Here is a 15,771-nt window from a genome sequence, read left to right as displayed (position 1 = left end):
ACATTTGTAAGGTTTGCCTCTAGTATGCATGCTAAATTTGGTTTGCAAATAAGTTTTCTGAGTGTAGGATTTTCCACATCCTTTACATTGATAATTTTTTTTTATTTTTATTTTTATTTATTTTTTTTTTTTTGCAATACAGATTCTGTGGTCACCATGAAGATTTGAGGACAGGGTAAAGGATTTTCAACATTGACTATATTTGAAAGGTTTGTCTTCAGGTTGGATTATAGTGATGAGGCTGCAGAGTTGAGGACTTTGGATATAAATGTCCACTGTTACCACATTTTTCAGATTTATCTCCTGTAAGGATTCTCTGGTGAGATTGAAAATTTGATGAGCAGGAATAGGATTTTCTACATTCAATATACCTATAAGATTGCTTTCCAGTATGGATTCTTTGGTGACCTTAGAGAGATTAAAACTAGATAGAAATTTTGCCACATCAGTTACATTTGTAGGGTTGAACTCTAGAGTGGATTCTGTAGTAAACTTGAAGATGTAAGAACCATGTAAATTATTTATCATACTTATTACATTTCAAAGGTCTGTCTCTTACATGAATTCTGTGTTAAACTCTGAGACTTGAGGAATGAGTAAAGGATTTCCCACATTCCTTACATTTGTAATGTAATTCCTCTTTAGTAGGAATTTTATAGTGAATGAAAAGATGTGAATACTTTGTAAATGATTTATCACATTTTTTTTAATATTTGTAGGGTATGTCTCTAGTATGGCTGCTCTGGTGAACTCTAAGACTTGAAGAACGTGTGAAGGATTTCATACATTCAGTACATTTGTAAGGTTTTTCTCCTGTATGGATGCTGTGGTGAACTTTAAGATTTGAGGAACTAGCAAAAGATTTTCCGCATTCATTGTAAGGTTTGTCTCCAGTATGGGTTCTGTAGTGAATTTTAAGATCTGAGGACCTTTTAAAGGATTTCCCACATTCAGTACATTTGTAAGGTTTGTCTCCAGTATGGATTCTGTGATGAACTTCAAGATTTGAAGAACAGTTGAAGGATCTCCCAAATTCATTATATTTGTAAGGTTTGTTTCCACTATGGATTCTGTGGTGAACTTGAAGCTTTGAGGAACAGGTGAAGGATTTCCCACATTCAGTACATTTGTAAAGTTTCTCACCAGTATGGATTCTGTAGTGAACATGGAGTTTTGAGGAATGTGTAAATGATTTACTGCACTTATTACACTTGTAAGGTTTGTCTCCTGTATGGATTCTATGGTGAGTTCTTAGAGTTGAAGAACGTGTGAAAGATTTCTCACGTTCTTTACATTTGTAAAGTTTGTCTCCAGTATGGATTCTGTAGTGATCATGAAGTTGTGAGGACTCTCTAAATGATTTACCACACTTATTACATTTGTAAGGTTTGTCTCTAGTGTGGATTCTATGATGAGCTCCTTGATTTGAAGAATGTGTGAAAGATTTCCCACATTCATTACATTTGTAAGGTTTGTCTCCAGTATGGATTCTGTAGTGAATTTTAAGTTCTGATGACTGTGTAAATGATTTACCACACTTATTACATTTGTAAGGCTTGTCTCTTATATGGATTCTGTGGTGAACTCTAAGACTTGAGGAATGGGTGAAGGATCTCCCACATTCATTCCATTTGTAAGGTTTGTCTCCAGTATGGTTTCTGTGGTGAACTTTAAGCCTTGAGAAACAGGTGAAAGATTTCCCACATTCTTTACATTTGTAAGATTTGTCTCTTTTGTGCATGCTTTGGTGAGCTTGAATATTTGGTGACTGGGCTTTGGCTTTCTGAGTGACTTCTTCTTTATGACCTGAAACATGTGGAAATATATATGTATAAAAAATCTTGAATTTTTCAAATATTAGCTCCTTGAAAATAATTTCTTTAATTTGTTTTATATCATCCCCCTCTAATTTTAGTGATTCAATTGTGGCATTCATGTAAGCATCACATATGTATCGGCTGGCATCTCCTTTCATCCACATTTCATTATATAACTGAAGTATTAAGGATTCACTTAAAACACAATAAATTCTCATCATTTTTGTGAATTTTCTCTGTGGTATATTCTGGAAGTTGCATAGATAACTGAGATTATTTATTAGAGATACGCTGTCTTCTATCAGAGTTGTCATGGTTTTCTGAAATAGAGTTACTTATCTTATTTTTAGTTGGAATTCTTTCATTAAGAGAATCATGTAGGGTATTTCCTTGGTATAAAATACTTCCATGTATAATGTTTAGGTAATACTTCAGAAACAGGTTCTTACAGCCTGTGTTGATATCATATAATTTGTTTGCATTTCTACAAGCATCTCCCTCATGACATGATCCATGTTTCATTGCATACATGGTCAGTTTCTTACATTGATCTAAATAGTAGAACTTGTCACAAAGATTTACTGGTTGACAGAGCTGCAATAAATTTTTAAGAAAATAATTTTCACAGTGATGATATTCAGTACTTTTTTCTCTTCTCCAAAATCTACTTTGTTCATAACTTGGTGAAATATTGTCTAATAATGCATAACTTGATAAATACTTCCAGAAATCCAGTTTATTCACACAAATATCACTTTTGAATGGTTTTACATTTCTGTGTAGAACAGAGTTGTATTTCAAAACTTGTTGTGAACATTTTATTAGACCAGTCTCTAACTGTGTAATTGGGAGTGGCCCAGACTGAGTTCTCTCAGGAGAGATTGGAGCTTCTTTATCCTTTTCAGAAAGCTAACAGATGTGTTTTTCCAGCAGAACATTTCCATGATGACATTTTTATGCTTCTCACTGCCATTTCTACATTCCCAGAACCTCTTTCTTTGTGAATCTAAAGGGTCATTATGTTCAAATTGTGTTTTTTCTTTCTGAAAATAATCTTCTATACACACTTTTGGGAAGAGTACCTTGGTATGACCACAAGGCAGTCATGAAAGAAATAAAGTAAACCATTATATATCATTTTAGTTTTGGAGGAAAATAATAACTAGGCATAATGCACAAAAGAACACTAATCATTGGATTTAAGCAAAGGATATAACAGAATTGCAGAAACATTGTTCCACAGAAACAAATGTCAGAAATGTAAAGGAGGTTAAAACATATTTCATAGCCTGGTGGTGGTGGTGCAGGCCTTTAATCCCTGCACTTGGGAGGCAGAGGCAGGCAGATTTCTGAGTTTAAGGCCATCCTGGTCTACAGAGTGAGTTCCAGGTCAGCCAAGGCTATACAGAGAAACCCTGTCTCAAAAAACCAAAAAAGAAAATATTTCATGAAATATATCATATATTTTCTAATATATACAAAAGTCAAAGTCATCAATAATTATTCAGAATAAAAGATTACTTGAAACAAAATTTTTTCAACTATCACCCATGAGTAAATTTTTCCTCCTCAATATGATTCTCAATTATTAATAGTGACACAAATCATTTTTCAAATCACTTCAAGAAAATAATGACAGAAATAAATAACTACATTAGTTATTTTAGGATTGAATCCTAGTCAAAGATTAATTAATTTTTTTAACATCTCAAAGATTATTTGTAAAAAAGAAACAATAAAAATTTAAGTATATCAGTTAAAAATCATGTCAGGCATATGAGAAATAAAAAGAGTTAAACTGTTCTCAAATCTTAAAGAAAATTCACAGAGACAGATAAATTTCATATAATCCTGATACTTTTTAATCATGTATATAAAATCAATTTTTCTATAATACTCATATGTAAAAGTATATTTAAAATTAAATTATGTAATTTTGATACTAGAATTTGAAAAGTCAAACATTATTTTTGAAATACATTTCTGAATCCCTGGTCTGCACATCATTCTCTGGAAGACAGCTCTGTCTGCATCCTTGCAGGCCTGCTTCCACCCCACCCAAACTTGTGAGATCCCCACTCCCTAAACCTCTGCAAGACAGGTTCCCTGGAAAGTAGAAGAGAAGAGATCTGCCCCATCCATCCCATTCTGCATCTTTCAGCATGCATAACTACCTGAGATCTCAGGTACCAGCAGCCATCAGAAACCACTAGCTTTGTCTGTATCCCTTAAGGATGGCTCATTTCCTGAGCAAAGAGAAGTTTGAAGCCAGGAGTCACTATCAGCTCGCCCAGTACCTCTAGAATGCTGCTGCCACACAGGGCAACACAACTGTACCTGAAATCCCACAGAACTGCAGCCAACAGGGACTACCAGGATTTCCAATACCAGTGACAACCAGATGGCTAAAGCACATGGGAAGAACATATTCAACAATACCCAGGCACTATTTCACAAGAAAACAGAATATAGATACTGTATATACTTGTAAACACTTTATACACTAGCAAACCCTGTATATACTAGCAAACCTGAATTGTAAGAAAATGGCCTTATATCTCATGTTGTGAAAATGATAGAGGCCATTAAAAAATGAATAAATTCCCTAAAGTACAGGAAATTACAATCAAATATGTAGATGTCCTTAAAGAGAAAATATATGAATACTAAGAAATACAGGAAAAAAAAAGATGAATGAAAGGAATAAATAAAAATGTTCACAATCTGAAAAGAAAAATAGAAACAATGAACAAAACACAAATTAAAAAACCTAGGGAAGAGAACAAGATCTTTATACACACGTATCACCAACCAAATAAAAGACATGGAAGAGATAATCAGAGATGTAGAAGATGTGATAGAGGAAGATAAATTGGATAAAGAAAATTCCAAGTCAAAAATATTTCTAATACCAGATTTGCACGAAATTTGGAAAAGTATGTAAATGTCAAACCACAAACAATATAAATAGAAGAAAAAGTAGATTCCCAGCTTAAAGGCCCAGAAATTATTTATCATTATTATTATTACATTATTTATGAAAAAAATTTCATTATAAAGAAAGATATGTTTTATACGTATATGAAGTTTACAGAACATCAAATAGATTGGATCTAAAATTAAATTCTCATAGTATAATATCCAAAAGACTAAATGTACAGTACAAAAGAAAGAATACAAAATGTTGCCGGAGAAAAAGACTAAAAAACATATAAAGACAAAGTTATCAGATTTACACCTTACATCTCAACAGATAATCTGGAAGGTTCTAGACATACGATACTACAGAAATCTGACAGGAACCTCTCTCCCCCAAAACATTAAATTACCACCAATGAAGAAAACCAAAAAATTCATAAGCAAAGCAAATACAATAAAAAATGTCCATTAATACAGCCCTATATGTAATAGTGGGAGGATAACTCAAGTATTAGAAGGTAAATACCCCCCCAAAAAAAAACCTAACAAATAAATAATTCATACCAAATGTGAATTTGGAAAAGAAAAGAAGAGAAACACACAAATATGCACATGCACACACACACACATACCCCACACAAATAACAAAATAACAGATATTAACAATCATTCCCCATTAATATCTGTCAATATAAATGAATGGGATTTCCCTATTTTAAAAAAAAACAGACTAAATGTATGGATGTGTAATCATGATCCATCCTTTAAAAAAAAAAAAAAAAAAAAAAAACTCAGCAAAAAAAGAAGAACACTGCATCATAAGAAAGTGATGGGTAAAAAGTTGTTCTAAGCAAATAAACACACGAAACAAGCTGGAGTAGCCATTCCTATATCTAATTAAAAAGATATTTGACCAAAATAATCAGAACAGATGGGGAAACAATACTTTATATGTGTAAAAGGAAAAATCTACCAGGAGAAATCTCAATTTTTAACTTTTACACCAGAAATGAACCCACATTCATAAAAAAAACTTTATAAAAGCTCAAAACATACAATGAAACCACACAATAACAGTGGGAGATTTCAGCACCCCTCTTTCAGCAATAGACTAATAATCAAAATAGAAAATTAACCACATTATGAATCACATGGACTTAACAAACATATACAGAACATTTCACCCAAACACAAAATAATATATATTCTCCTTAGCAGGTCACAAAACCTTCCCCAAAATTGACCATATACTTCATCATATATTAAGCCTCATTAAATACAAGAAGACTGAAATATGCCCTTGTATATTTTTATAGCACCATGAATTAATCCTGGATTTCAAAAATAGAAAACAGAATAAATACTAAATCATAGAAATTGAATAATTCTTAAATCAATGTCCATGAAGTCAAAGAAGAAAAAGTTAAGGAATTTTTAAATTCACTGGAAATTAAGGCAAACTATGCTGAAATTTATGAGATACACTGAAACCAATGCTAAGAGGAAAGATCATAACACTGCCTTCTTAAAGAAAACAGATACAGCACATGCTAGCAAATTAAAAGCACACATGAAAGCACTAGAACAAAAAGAAAGAAAAACACCAAAGAGGACTAGATGGCAGTAAAGAAAACTCATAGCTTAAAGCAAAAGATTACATATAAAGATAACAAGAAAAAGAATCAAGGAAACCAGAACAGGTTCTTTGGAAAATCAACAAAACAGACAAACCCTTAACTGAACTAACTAAAAATTAGAGAAAAAATATCCCAAATGGAAAAATCAGAAATAAAAACATAGACATAAAAATAAACCTCAAAGAAATCTAAAGAATCAATAACTCTTATTTCAAAAGGCTCTGTGTCAAAAATTAGAAAGTATAAATGAAATGTAAAGTTTTCTGTGTAGACAAAGTTATACCACATACCAAAGTTAAATCAAGATCGGGTAGGTAAACAATGTGACTTAGGAAATTGAAGCAGTCATTAAAATTTCTCAACAAAAACAACAATGGCATCAAAAAGCTCATGACTGGATGCCTTTCTCAGAGAATTCTACCATAATGTCAAGGAAAAGCTAATACCCATGTTCCTCCAAATATTCCACAAAAAGGAAATGGAAGAAATATGGCCAAACTAATTCTACAAGTAAACATTGACTCTGATACCTAAGCCACACAAATACACAACAGTCAAAGGAAATTTTAGAACAATTTCCATTATGAACAATGATGCAAAATACTCATTAATATACTTACAAACAAAAAGTCAAGAAGACATCGAAAACATCATCCAACATAATCAAGAATGCTTCATCTCAAGTATGAAGGGGTCATTTAATATATAAACATCTATCAATGTAATTCATCATATAAGCAAACTGAATAAACAAAAACCAAGATTATTATAATAGACAATGAAAATCCTTTAACAAATTCCAATACCTGTTCACATTAAAGTCTTCAAGAGACCATGGATACAAGGCATACAGCTAAACTCAAAAAGGCAATAAAGAACAAGCCAATTGCCAAATTTAAATTAAATGGAGAGAAACTTTAAAAAAAAAAAAAAAACCAATCTACTAAAATGAAGGACAGCATAGGGCTGTCCATTCTCTCCTTGTTTCCTCAGCATACTACGTAAACTTCTAGTTCGATCAATAAGGCAATTAAGGAGATTAAGAAGGTATGAATTGTAAAAGAAGAGGAATGGTTTCACTAACCCACCTTTAAAAGTTTTGACCCAGAATTTTTTTCTTACAAAAAGAAATTCTGCGACTAAAATAGAACAGAAAGTAAAGGCAAAGATATCCAATGATCAACTTGGGATGTTGGTGGACACCAAACCCTAACACTGTTATTAATGCCATGTTGTGCTTGCAGAGAGGAGTCTAGCATAGCTGGCACCTGGGAGACTCTACCCCCAACTGTCTAAGATAGAAGGAAATATGTATAGCCAAGCATTGGACTGAGGTTGGGAACCCTATGGAAGCAACAGAGGAAGGATTAAAGGAGCTGAAAGGGAAGGCAACCCCATAGGAAGATGAACAATGTCAACTAATCTGGATCCCTGGGATTTCCCAGAGGCTAAGCTGTCAGGGGCAGCTTTGCTTATACACTGAAGGCCTAAAATCAGCCATAGGCCTAAGTCAGCCTGCTAACACAAATTCTCTGGTCTCTGTGGAAAAACACTGAAAGAGATAACTATAAGATATTGTAAACAGGCAGTTTTGGTGGAAATTTACCAGCCTGGATAAGAACAAGTAGTCATTGGTCTTGTAGATAGTCATAGACCTTGGCTAGCCTTGGTGGATAGTACCAACCTAGATAAGGACAAATGAATCATAGGCAGAGTCGTAGCGATCTGTCCCCTGAACCTTCACCCAGCTGACACTCAGTTCTATGAGATATCTGTACTCGCCCTGAACACCTAGGCTCCTGCATCATCCCCTTCCTCACATCCTGCCTTTTTGTGTATATAACCCCTGTGTGAAAACGTAAAATCAGCGGTTTGATCAGCCTATAAACAAGCCGCTAGTTCTTTGTGTACCCTGTCATCCAGTTCTCTCTTCCAGGTCTTCTGATCCCAATTCAGTGTCCTGTGGGACTGGGGCACCAATCTACTAAGCAAAGAGCAGGTTCAAGGCCCCTGGCACATATGTAGCAGAGGAGTGATTTGTTTGGTTTCAGTGAGAGTATGTGCCTAAACTTATAGAGACTTGATGTGCAGGGGCAGGCGATGGGGAGACACCCTCTCAGAGGCAAATGTTTGTGGGGCTGGGATGAAGAAGTTTGGGAAGAGAAACCGGGTGGCAACATTTGAGATGAAGTATACAAAATGATTAAAAAATTTAAAAAGTATAAAAGAAAAAATATTGCAATGCACAGATGATATAATATTATATGTAAATGACTGAGAAACTCCATCAAATAATTCCTATAGCTAAAAGTGGCTTCAATAAAGTGGATAGTTACAAAGTTAACCAAAAATCTCAGTAGCCCTCCTTTATACAATTGATAAATGGCCTGAAGAAGAAATAAGTAAAATAACTATCTTCACAATAGCCAGAATTAAAATGGCATATCTTAATACAAACCTAATCAAAAAAGTCTTGCTGTTTTAGATATGATTTCAAAAATATTGAATATGTATGAAAAATGTGGACAAACATCTACTGTTCCTGATTTTAAGGGAATTGCTTTGAGCTTCTCTCCATGAAGAGTGTTGTTACCCCAGGTTTGTTTAACACCCCCTTTCCTATCCTTAATCTGTCCATAACTATAATATAGTGATTTTGTATTTTGTCACAGGCCTTTCCAGAACCTTTTGAGATTATCCTGTGTCAATATTGTAGTTTGTTTACACACTTTATTACCTTTTTTATTAACTTAGGTTGAAATATCTATTCATCTCTGGAATGAAACCAACATAGGCATGGTAGATAATCATTTGTATATGTCTTTAAGTTAATTTTGAAAATATTTTACTGCAAATTTTAGCATCTAAGTATATAAGGGATACTGAGACACAATTATCTTTGTTTAGTTTTTTGGACCAAATACACTGTGGCTTTGTAAAGTGAAAAAACATTGAAAAGTTTCTTGGATTTCTACACTGAAGAAAAACTTAAAGAACTTGGCGTTCATTATAACATGTGCCTTGGGATTTCTTTAGTTAGGTGGCTATGATTGAAACTTCTTTATCATCAGAGGATTTGTATTGGATTTAAACAGTCCATTTCATCCTGACTTACAATTTGTAAGATGTATATACAAGATCCTTTTAGGTTTCATGAAATTTTCCATTATTTTATGTTTTAAGGAATTTTTAGATAAATGGTCGAAGATAGGAACAATCAATATGAATGAGAAACTGAGAAAACAACCAATGCAAGCTTAATTTCATGTGCTAATTTAACTTTTTAAGATATGGCTATATCTGTTACATTTAGAATATCTATGTAGCTAGTTAGTGACCCTAATATCCTTGTTTGTTTTTCATAGAAGACAAAAGAAATATGCTCAAGATTATATCATGAGATGGGGCATACAAGAGAGGAGAAGAAACAATGAAGAGCAATAGCAGAAGAGAGCCAATTTTAAAGATTTTTTTAATTTATAGAGATAGAGATAGAGATAGAGATAGAGATAGATAGATAGATACTGTGTGTGTGTGTGTGTGTGTGTGTGTGTGCGTAGGCATACACACAGGAAATCAAGAATTGCTTTATAGAATATTTTTCCACAAAGTGGCTTCTGAAGATTGATCTCAATTCATACGATTAAAATGCAGTGAACTCTAACTCCTCCACCATTTCTTTGATTCACATTTTTAATAAGCATCTTTTAATGCCATATGGAAACCTACTGTCACACAAGCTTCCTAACACATATGCATATGAAAACATTTTAAATTGCATTGCCACAAATTAGGATGGACAATACCACATCACTACAGATTGCATATAGTACAAGCAATGGGTTGTAACATTTTGAGTTATAGTCCACTGAAATACCACAGTAATTCCAAACATATTTATTTTCATTTCAAACCTAAGGACATGTGTCCACTGTAAATTCATACAGCACCAGAAAATTGAGTAGAATATTAAACTGCATATTTCATGCTTACTGACTTACATTCATAGTACTTTCAGGTACTAATTTGCTATAGGAGGACAAAATTAATTATTAGTATTACTCATTTATTTATTTTGTGATGTCCAGTGTTGACCTTCGTGTAAGATATGCTCACTGGTGTAAATCATTCCATAAATGCATTGGCAGTATTTACCACAGCTTGTTTGACAGTATGGTGGTTGTTTAAGTTAAACCCCATAATTGAAACTGTATATGAGGCCAGTAATCTGAGACTAAAAAGGTCCTGGGGCTTATATTCAAATCTACTATTATTCCTACAAGTAAAAATCACAATAATATGACTCCTAAAAGTATATTGTTTTTCCAGTAGATCTTTGAAGCAATCAACCGTCAATAAAGAAGCTTAATGTGGAGACCAACAACTGGAAAGATGAAAAACCTCAGAGATGTTGGAAGATTCGCTCTTATGCACTTATCTTTTTCACACCCCTCCTATCAATGCTCATGGATCAACACAAAAGATAAAACACAAGAATGTTATAGGCCAGAGGTGGTTAATGATGCTAAATAACATTTCCAGACACAACAAGATTAATGTCTATATAAACTCATTGAGAATCTGACAACATTCAACAGACCAGGACATGTTCAAGGCAGAGAAGACCCCAGCTTTGAGAAGAAGAAAGACAGTAGAAAGTGTCCCACAATGTAAGAACCTATCCAAAGTACTTAATTTCTTAGAGAGGAAAAATTAGGTTTATTCTATGATGCAATGTTAGTTCTATTAATTATACTTCATGGATTATGTTCACAAACAGTTGTCAGTACAATTCTAAGTCCATGTTTAAATATATTATTTTGGCTTCTAATTTTCCTTTTTTTCTTTTGAGTTTAGAGTGAGAATGGGAGAGAGAGAAAGAGAGAGGGGGGACATAAAGAGTCAGAGAAACTAAGATATTGAATTAGTGTTGGAAGTGGAAATAGTCTGCGAGGAGATGAAAGAAAGAAAAAAATGAGCAAAATATTCTTTATTAAATTATTTACAAAAGTAATAAAACAATAATTATTCAATTGTACTTGTCATATACATGCAACAGAAAAATAATAATAGAAATTAAAATATATAATAATTTTTACTACTTTGTAAAAGAGATATTACATACTATATTTCAAACTACCACTATTCAGATAATATAAGGCAAAAATCAAATAACACCCATGGTTTACATTTCTTGGTACAGTATTCTGAAATAAATGCTTAGGAGTAATCTCAATGTAAGATAGATTTAATGTAAAATAATAACCACACTTCAGGACTAAATTGTTCCTTGGTTTAGAATTATCACATCACATATTATTTCATTTCAGATTACCTGGTTCTCTTCTTTCTGTTTTCTCTCGATCAACAATCCAGGGCTCTTTTTGTTGTTCAAGACAGATGATTACCCTTGGTTTTGACAGTGCAACACCTGTATATTCAAATATACATAACAATATACCATTGAATGTACCTGGGTACTTGAATAGGAATGTACCATACATGTAACATGAAGGAGGGTTAAAAAAATGCATGAATGACTTTTTTATAGTCACTTTTTCTCCAAAATGTTTTAGACTCTTCATAACTCAATTCTTTTCCAAACTCTGAATATCTTTTTTAAAATTATAGCATCAGATAAAGTCAACTGTGGAAGTCAAAGTGGATTCATATATAAATGCTAATAACTGCCTAAAAATAAGTAACTAAGAGTGAAAGATCCTTAGGTTAAATGTAAAAGCAAGATAAATATACATAATATATTAGCTGTAAAAATGTCACTAATCAATACCTATAATTAATGAAGGCAGATCCAAATACTAAAAGAACTTTTAGACACTCCTGAGGTGAAGTAGAAGTTATGAAATAAAAATATTCTTACCCACAGAAACCAGGTTGTTGTAATTCTCCAACATGACATCTCTGTACAAAGCCTTCTGAGAAAAACTGAGACATTCCCACTCCTCCTTAGAGAACTCTATAGCCACATCAATGAATGTCAACAGACCCTGAAATTAAAATTAACCATTTTCCCTCATGTCTATTGGCTAATTTTTATATTTGACCCAATAAAAGATTAGTTAACTGTGTAAATTTTATGTTATCACTAACTAATATGAATTTATGATGACTTATGATATGAGAGAAAGAATATTTACCTTCTCTGCAAAGGTTATCATCCTGAGTGAGTTAACCCAATGACAAAAGAACACACATGGTATTTACTCGCTGATAAGTGGATGTTAGGCCAAAAGCTTCAAATAGTCAAGACTCAACTCACAGACCACATGAAGCTCATGAAGAAGAAAGACCAAGTGTGGATGCTTCAGTCCTACTTAGAAGGAGTAACAAAAATACTCAAGGGAGCAAAAATGAAAACAAAGTATGGGACAGAAACTGAAGAAGGGGCCATCTGGAGACCATTCCACCTGGGTACCCATCCTATGTACAGTCACCAAAGATAGACACTGATGTGGATGGCAGAAAGTGCATGCTGACAAGAGCCTGATATAACTGTTTCCTTAGAGGTCTGCCAAAGGCTGACACATTCAGAGATCGAGGCTCACAGCTAACCACTGATCTGATCAAGGGTCCTCCAATGGAGAACTTAGAGAGAAGACTGAAGGAGCAGAAATGGTTTGTGGTCCCTGAGGGGAACAACAATACCAACCAACCAGAGCTCCCCAGGGTGTAAACCACCAACCTGGGAGTACATAGGGAGAGATCCCTGATACCATCTGTATATGAAGGGGAGGATGGCCTTTTCGGGCATAGGTGGAAGATGAGATTTTTGGTTCCATGAAGAATGTACACTGAGTGGGGTGGGGGAATTCGAGGGTGGGGAGGTGGGAGTGTGTGGGGGGGTAGGTGGGGGTACATTCTCATAGCAGCATAAGGAGGGGGGATGGGATAGGAGGTTCCTGGGTTGTGGGGTGAGTGGGGGTAAGGGGATAAAATCGGAAAAGTAAATATATCCAATAAAAATAAATTAAAAAAAAAAAAAGAAAGGAAAAAAAAAGATCCAATAGTCTAGCAGTTCTCAACCTGTGGATGTTGACACTTTTTTGGTCAAATGGCATAATCTCCTAAATGATCTAATGGTGGTTTCCTAAGCCACAAGAAAGCAGAAATATTTACATATTACATAATTCATAGCATGCGTCATAGCAGTAGCAAAAGTACAGTTATGAACTAGCAACAAAAATAACCTCATGGTTTGAGTCAATACAACCTGAGAATTTTATTAAAGAGTTGCAGCAGCAGGAAAGCTGAGACCTATGGCAATAGGCTCTCAGTCTTATTATATAAATTATTTAGTATGTATTTATTGAATAACTTAATATAAAATATATAACTTATTTATTATACATTTATTACATAATTTAATATATAATAAAATTATTTATTAAATAATATGCTATATAATTTATTATATAAATTAACACAATAATATGAAATTTTTTTTTGTAAATGCGAGTCAGCACAGTGAAAGTTTGGATGTTATAATAATGAGGTTATTTCTCTAAAAACAGTCATCATGTCCCATGCCAATGCACACATTTACCTGAGAAGAACACATCTTTTCTTTCTCCTTCAGAATGGAATGTCTCACAAAATTTATTTGAAAATTACACCTTCCAGGAGCCATTCTTTATTGATAGCAGTGAATCCTCTGCAAAGTCCCTGATAAAACTGAAGTGTGGAAAGCAGGAATTACAACTCCTTGCCTTCTGCCAGAAAACTGCTCCAGAGATCATGAGCTTATATAGGCAGAAGGAAAAAAAATCCGCTCCTGCCTTCAGCTGCTCTGTTTTTCCAGAAGATGGTATAATTCTCTGCAGAGGAGTGTATTTAGCAGTAGTGACCTCCTATGTATCTAACACACAGATTGTAGTTTTAAATGGAGGCTGAACATAGTTAAAATTGATATTCACCCTTTGCTTTCTTAACCTTTGCCTGAGGTGCTTTATCAAAAAAATAATGATTACACTATTTGCAATAATGGTCAGTGTCTGTGAGGTATCCCCAGCTGAAATTATTTCTGATAATAGGTAAACAAAACACTTGTCTGTGGCCAAGAAAAACAAGGCAATCAATTCCTATCTCACTATTGTCTCCAACAACATATTACTCTTATCTTCCATTTCCCATTTTTAAATACTATGATTTTGTTGTTTTAAAGAGAGACCCATGATTATATTTTCTTACCTGTTTCCTTTTAAAGTGAGTTTGATTCTTTTGGATTAAGTATCAAAAACATTATCACATGTAAATATGACAGCACTGCACCAATTCTAGTACCTTCACCTGTCACTGAATGCAGCTGAACTTCAGCCTCCAACACTATCATCCATGTTGACAACTTTGAGCTGATAAGAGCTCAAAAAGTGTTATATTAAAAGCATGTTTACTACCCAATACTTTGTCATTTACTTTCTATGAAGAAAATACTGCACAACACAAAGAGAGACATTGTGCTTACCTGCAAAACTCACTCATATGATTTATTATCAGTCTACAAATGTACTAATAAGAACTCAAACTGTGCCTCACTGATTAATTGAAATTTTACATAGGCTTCTTTTTTATTTTTTTCTCTTTCATTCTGCTATGATTTTCACATTTTAAGGCTCTATGCCAATGGGGTGAAGGTTCAGAAATTTCAAACATGCAAGATGAATGTCTAGTTCACAGAGAGATTTCAAGTTTTCTTTGTACTTTTCAATTAATATGGACTATAATAAAAATACTTTTGTCTTAGACAAATTATACTACAATTAAAATTATTTAGAATCATGGCAAGAATTTTGTAAAACAGGATTGCAGCTTATGGATGACAGAATATACTATTTTATAAACTGTACAGGTTCATTAGGCAGACATCATGAAATAGAAACACATTGTTTTAGTAATTGAATAGTACTTTTGATGCAATTTACTCCAGAAAATACTAATCATTGAGAATACATGTTATGATACATCAAAGAAAGAAAATATATTTACAAAATCATGACATGCTATATTCAGGAAATCTGAGATACCATGAAACGTTTTAACCTAAAAATCATAGGAACACATGAACATGAAGAATTCTAGCCCAAGGAACAGAAATTATTTTCAATGAAATCATAGAAGAAAACTTTCCCAAACTATTGGGAGATATTAATTGGCTACGACTATATTTGAAACTTACAACAGGAGAACTGAAGCCTCTGTTTGATATTCTCAAGGAAGATCCTGACCCTAAGTCTGACAGGGCTCTAACAGAGGAGGGTAGAAAAGCCTTACAGAAGGTAGAGAATGCTATTTCATCTCAATTTGTAACTCATATTAATTATTCTAAGCCTTTATATTTTCTTATTTTTAACACTAAAATAACTCCTACTGCAGTTTTTTTG

The 15,771-nt window shown here is 33.5% G+C and overlaps 1 pseudogene; it reads right to left on the bottom strand.

Annotated features, from left to right (window-relative positions):
- Positions 1–217: 217 nt before the first annotated feature.
- LOC117716392 (uncharacterized) lies at positions 218–13,952 on the bottom strand (annotated as a pseudogene).
- Positions 13,953–15,771: the final 1,819 nt, after the last annotated feature.

This window comes from Arvicanthis niloticus, chromosome 10, assembly GCF_011762505.2.
Source record: "Arvicanthis niloticus isolate mArvNil1 chromosome 10, mArvNil1.pat.X, whole genome shotgun sequence".
Classification (NCBI taxonomy): Eukaryota; Metazoa; Chordata; class Mammalia; order Rodentia; family Muridae; genus Arvicanthis; species Arvicanthis niloticus.
The sequence above is the reverse complement of the archived record's forward strand: the minus strand, read 5'-3'. Positions and strand labels throughout refer to the sequence as shown.